The sequence below is a fragment of the Arachis ipaensis genome, chromosome B7, assembly GCF_059453495.1.
Source record: "Arachis ipaensis isolate K30076 ecotype BB chromosome B7, ASM5945349v1, whole genome shotgun sequence".
Classification (NCBI taxonomy): domain Eukaryota; kingdom Viridiplantae; phylum Streptophyta; class Magnoliopsida; order Fabales; family Fabaceae; genus Arachis; species Arachis ipaensis.
In genome coordinates, this window is record NC_142442.1 from 130,587,031 (window position 1) to 130,593,204 (window position 6,174).

Below are 6,174 nucleotides of genomic sequence, written 5' to 3' on the forward strand. Positions count from 1 at the left end.
AGAACCAGGCGTCCAAAGATTGTTTACACTGATCAAAGATACCTAATACAATAGTAAGAGGTCCTATTTATAATAAACTAGTCACTAGGGTTTACATGGGTAAGTAATTGATGCATAAATCCACTTCCGGGGCCCACTTGATGTGTGTTTGGGCTGAGCTTAAGTGTAGCACGTGCAGAGGCCATTTGTGGAGTTGAACGCCAGTTTCTGTGCCAGTTTGGGCGTTCAACTCTGGTTTTGGATCATTTTCTGGCGCTGGACGCCAGTTTTGGGCAGAAGGCTGGCGTTGAAAGCCAGTTTACGTCGTCAATTCGTGGCCAAAGTATGGACTATTATATATTGCTGGAAAGCCCTGGATGTGTACTTTCCAACGCAATTAGAAGCGCGCCATTTCGAGTTCTGTAGCTCCAGAAAATCTACTTTGAGTGCAGGGAGGTCAGAATCCAACAGCATCAGCAGTCCTTTTTCAACCTCTGAATCTGATTTCTGCTCAAGACCCTCAATTTCAGTCAGAAAATACCTGAAATCACAGAAAAACACACAAACTCATAGTAAAGTCCAGAAATGTGAATTTAACACAAAATCTATTAAAAACATCCCTAAAAGTAACTAGATCCTACTAAAAACATACTAAAAACAATGTCAAAAAGCGTATAAATTATCCGCTCATCACAACACCAAACTTAAATTGTTGCTTGTCCCCAAGCAACTGAAAATCAAAATAGGATAAAAAGAATAGAATATACTATAAATTCCAAACTATCAATGAAACAGAGCTTCAATCATATGAGCGGGACTTATAGCTTTTTGCCTCTTGAATAGTTTTGGCATCTCACTTTATCCATTGAGGTTCAGAATGATTGGTATCTATAGGAACTTCAGATTTCGAATAGTGTTATTGACTCTCCTAGTTCAGTATGATGATTCTTGAACACAGCTTCTTTATGAGTCTTGGTCGTGGCCCTAAGCACTTTGTTTTCCAGTATTACCACCGGATACATAAATGCCACAGACACATAATTGGGTGAACCTTTTCAGATTGTGACTCAGCTTTGCTAAAGTCCCCAATTAGAGGTGTCCAGGGTTCTTAAGCACACTCTTTTTTTGCTTTGGACCTTGACTTTAACCGCTCAGTCTCAAGTTTTCACTTGACACCTACACGCCACAAGCACATGGTTAGGGACAGCTTGGTTTAGCCGCTTAGACCAGGATTTTATTCCTTTAGGCCCTCCTATCCACTGATGCTCAAAGCCTTGGGATCCTTTTTATTTGCCCTTGCCTTTTGGTTTTAAGGGTTATTGGCTTTTTCTGCTTGCTTTTTCTTTTTCTTTCTATTTTTTTTTCCTATTTTTTTTTTCTGCAAGCTTTGTTCTTTGCTGCTTTTTCTTGCTTCAAGAATCATTTTTATGATTTTTCAGATTATCAAATAACATGTCTCCTAGTCATCATTCTTTCAAGAGCCAACATATTTAACATTCTTAAACAACAACTTCAAAAGACATATGCACTGTTCAAGCATTCATTCAGAAAATAAGAAGCATTGTCACCACATCAATATAGTTAAGCTAAGTTCAAGGATAAATTTGAAACTCATGTACTTCTTGTTCTTTTGAATTAAAACAGTTTTTATTTTAAGAGAGGTGATGGATTCATAGGACATTCATAACTTTAAGACAGAGTTACTAACTACTAATGATCATGTAATGAAGACACAAACATAGATAAGCACATAACATAGAAAACAAAAAACAGAGAAAGTAAGAACAAGGAATGAGTCCACCTTAGTGATGTCCTTGAGCTCTTCTATGTCTCTTCCTTGCCTTGGCTGCTCCTCCTTCATTGCTTTTAGATCTTCTCTGATTTCATGAAGGATGATGGAGTGCTCTTGATGTTCCACCCTTAGTTGCTTCCAATAATTGTGTGGAAAAAAATGTATCCCCTGAGGTATCTCAGGGATCTCTTGATTTGCAGTCAAATGTTCTACCACTGAGCTATAGATCCTTTACATAATTGTTTTACCACACCAAACTTAGAATGTTGCTCGCCCTCGAGCAAAAGAAGAAGGGATAGATGAAGAAGATGTGGAAATAAAAACTAGGATTATGAGGAGGTCAGGTGGGGATCCTGTGGGGTCCACAGATCCTGAGATGATCCTGTGGTGTCCACAGATCCTGAGGTGTCAAGGCATTTACATCCCTGCACCAATTTAGGCATGCAAAATGCCCTTGCACACAACTCTGGGCGTTCAGCGCCAGGTTGGTGCCCATTTTGGGCGTTCAACGCCCCTTTGCTGCCATTTCTGGCGTTGAACGCCAGAACCATGCTTGTTCTGGGCGTTCAGCGCCAGGATGCTCCTATTCTAGGCGTTTAGCGCCAGAACTATGCTCTGTTCTGGCGTTTGAACGCCAGACATATGCTCCTCCAGGGTGTGATTTTTCTTCTGCTGTTTTTGATTCCGTTTTTGATTTTTTTGTTTATTTTGTGACTCCACATGATCATGAACCTAAGAAAACATGAAAAACAATAAAAATAAGAATTAGATAAACATTGGGTTGCCTCCCAACAAGCGCTTCTTTAATGTCAATAGCTTGACAGTGGGCTCTCATGGAGCCTCACAGATGTGCAGAGCTTTGTTGAGACTCTCCAACACCAAACTTAGAGTTTGACTGTGGGGGCTCTGGTTGACTCTGCTGGGAGAGAAGCTTTTCCTGCTTCCTCTCCATGGTTGCAGAGGGGGATCCTTGAGTTTTGAATACAAGGGAGTTCTCATTCCATTGAAGGAATATTTCACCTCTGTCAACATCAATCACAGCTCTTGCTGTGGCCAGGAAAGGTCTTCCTAGGATGATGGATTCATCCTCTTCCTTTCCAGTATCCAGGACTATGAAATCAGTAGGTATGTAAAGGCCCTCAACTTTTACCAATACATCTTCTACGTGTCCATAAGCCTGTCTTCTTGAGCTGTCTGCCATCTCTAGTGAGATTTTAGCAGCTTGCACCCCATAGATTCCCAGTTTCTCTATTACAGAGAGGGGCATGAGGTTTATTCCTGAACCAAGGTCACACAGAGCCTTAAAGATCATGGTGCCTATGGTACAGGGTATTATGAACTTTCCAGGATCCTGTCTCTTCTGAGGCAATGTCAGTTGATCCAGATCACTTAGTTCATTGATGAACAAGGGAGGTTCAACATCCCAAGCATCAATGCCAAATAATTTGGCATTCAGCTTCATGATTGCACCAAGAAACTTGGCGGTTTGCTCTTCAGTGACATCCTCATTCTCTTCAGAAGAGGAATACTCATCAGAGCTCATGAAGGGCATAAGGAGGTTCAATGGAATCTCTATGGTCTCTAGATGAGCCTCAGAGTCCTTTGGTTCCTCAGAGGGAAGCTCCTTATTGGTCACTGGACGTCCCAGGAGGTCTTCCTCCTTGGGATTCACGTCCTCTCCTCTCCTCACAGGTTCGGCCAGGGCACTTATGTCAATGGCCTTGCACTCTCCTTTTGGGTTCTCTTCTGTATTACTTGGGAGAGTACTAGGAGGGATTTCAGTGATCCTTTTACTCAGCTGGCTCACTTGTGCTTCCAAATTTCTAATGGAAGACCTTGTTTCATTCATGAAACTTACAGTGGCCTTAGATAGATCAGAGACTAGATTTGCTAAATTAGAAGCATTTTGTTCAGAGTTCTCTGTCTGTTGCTGAGTTGATGATGGAAAAGGTTTGCTATTGCTAAACCTGTTTTTTCCACCATTGTTAAAGCCTTGTTGAGGCTTCTGATCCTTCCATGAGAAATTTGGATGATTTCTCCATGTTGAGTTATAGGTGTTTCCATAAGGTTCACCTAAGTAATTCACCTCTGCTATTGCAGGGTTCTTAGGATCATAGGCTTCTTCTTCAGAAGATGCCTCTTGAGTACTGTTGGATGCAGCTTGCATTCCATGCAGACTCTGAGAAATCATATTGACTTGCTGAGTCAATATTTTGTTCTGAGCCAATATGGCATTCAGAGTATCAACTTCAAGAACTCCCTTCTTCATAGGCGTCCCATTATTCACAGGATTTCTTTCAGAAGTGTACATGAACTGGTTATTAGCAACCATGTCAATGAGTTCTTGAGCTTCTGCAGGCGTTTTCTTTAGGTGAATGGATCCACCTGCAGAAGTGTCCAGTGACATCTTTGATAGCTCAGATAAACCATCATAGAATATATCCAGGATGGTCCATTCTGAAAGCATGTCAGAAGGACACTTTTTGGTCAACTGTTTGTATCTTTCCCAAGCTTCATAGAGAGATTCACCTTCTTTCTGTCTGAAGGTTTGAACCTCAGCTCTAAGCTTGCTCAACTTTTGAGGAGGAAAGTACTTGGCTAAGAAAGCCGTGACCAGCTTATCCCAAGAGTTCAGGCTGTCTTTGGGTTGAGAATCCAACCATAATCTAGCTCTGTCTCTTACAGCAAAAGGGAAAAGCATGAGCCTGTAGACTTCCGGATCTACTCCATTAGTCTTAACAGTATCACATATCTGCAAGAATTCAGTTAAGAACTGAAAAGGATCTTCGGATGGAAGTCCATAAAACTTGCAGTTCTGCTGCATCAGAGAAACTAATTGAGGTTTCAGCTCAAAGTTGTTTGCTCCAATGGCAGGAATGGAGATGCTTCTTCCATGTAAATTGGAATTAGGTGCAGTAAAGTCACCAAGCATCTTCCTTACATTATTATTATTTTCGGCTGCCATCTCCTTTTCCTGTTCAAAAATTTCTGAAAGGTTTTCTCTGGATTGTTGTATTTTAGCTTCTCTTAATTTTCTCTTCAGAGTCCTTTCAGGTTCTGGATCTGCTTCCACAAGAATGTTCTTATCCTTGCTCCTGCTCATACAAGGAAGAATGGACAGAAAAATAATAATAATAATAGAGATCCTTTATACCACAGTATAGGGATCCCTTTGTGAGTGGAAGAAAAGAGGGGGAGACAAAGAATGTGATGTAAAGGAAGAAGCAACTGTACGAATGGAAGAGATGTGAGATGAGATGTTAGGATATGAATGAATAAATAGAATAGGATGAGAGAGAAGGAATAATTTTCGAAAATTATTTTGAAAAGGAGTTAGTGATTTTTGAAAATAGTTTTTGAAAAATATTTAGTATTGTTTTTTTCGAAAAATTTTTTTTTTAAATCAAAAATAAAAATAATTAGTTAATAAAAAGAAATTTTTGAAAAAGAGGGAGATATTTTCGAAAATTAGAAAGGGAGAATTAGTTAGGTGGTTTTGAAAAAGTTAAGAAACAAACAAAAAGTTAGTTAGTTAGTTGAAACAAATTTTGAAAAGATAAGAAGTTAGGAAGTTAGAAAAGATATTTTGAAAAGATATTTTTGCAAAAGATAAGATAAGAAGATATTTTTGAAAAAGATATGATAGAAATTAGTTTTTGAAAAAGATTTGATTTTTAAAATCACAATTAATGACTTGATTCATAAGAAATCACAATATATGATTCTAGAACTCAAAGTTTGAATCTTTCTTAAGAAGCAAGTAACAAACTTCAAATTTTTGAATCAAAACATTAATTGATCATATTATTTTCGAAAATTTGATGGAAAAATAAGAAAAAGATTTTTGAAAAATATTTTTGGAATTTTCGAAAATAACTAAGAATTTTGAAAAAGATTTGATTTTTTTGAAAAAGATTTTGAAAAAGATAGGATTTTCAAATTGAAAATTTGATTTGACTCATTGGCAACAACTTGATTTAAAAAAATTTTGAAAAAGTCAATCCAAATTTTCGAATTTGATGAGAGAAAAAGGGAAAGATATTTTTTTGATTTTTGAAATTTTTATGAAAAACATGAAAATTATGCAATGCATGAAATTTTTAGATCAAAACAATGAATGCATGCAAGAATGCTATGAATGTCAAGATGAACACCAAGAACACTTTGAAGAACATGATGAACATCAAGAACATATTTTTGAAAAAATTTTTAATGCAAAGAAAACATGCAAGACACCAAACTTAGAAATCTTTCATGTTTAGACTCTAAGAAACGAAAAATGCATATGATAAACATGAAAAGACACAAAACAAAAAATCATCAAGATCAAACAAGAAGACTTACCAAGAACAACTTGAAGATCATGAAGAACACTATGAATGCATGATATTTTCGAAAAATGC

General features: G+C 37.7%; 1 non-coding gene across 1 annotated transcript; it reads left to right on the forward strand.

The window, feature by feature from the left end:
* The first annotated feature begins 4,232 nt into the window (after window positions 1-4,232).
* Window positions 4,233-4,340, forward strand: LOC148554134 (small nucleolar RNA R71). The gene has a single exon (XR_015893336.1). It is a non-coding gene; the product is annotated as a small nucleolar RNA R71 (small nucleolar RNA).
* The last annotated feature ends 1,834 nt before the right edge of the window (window positions 4,341-6,174 follow it).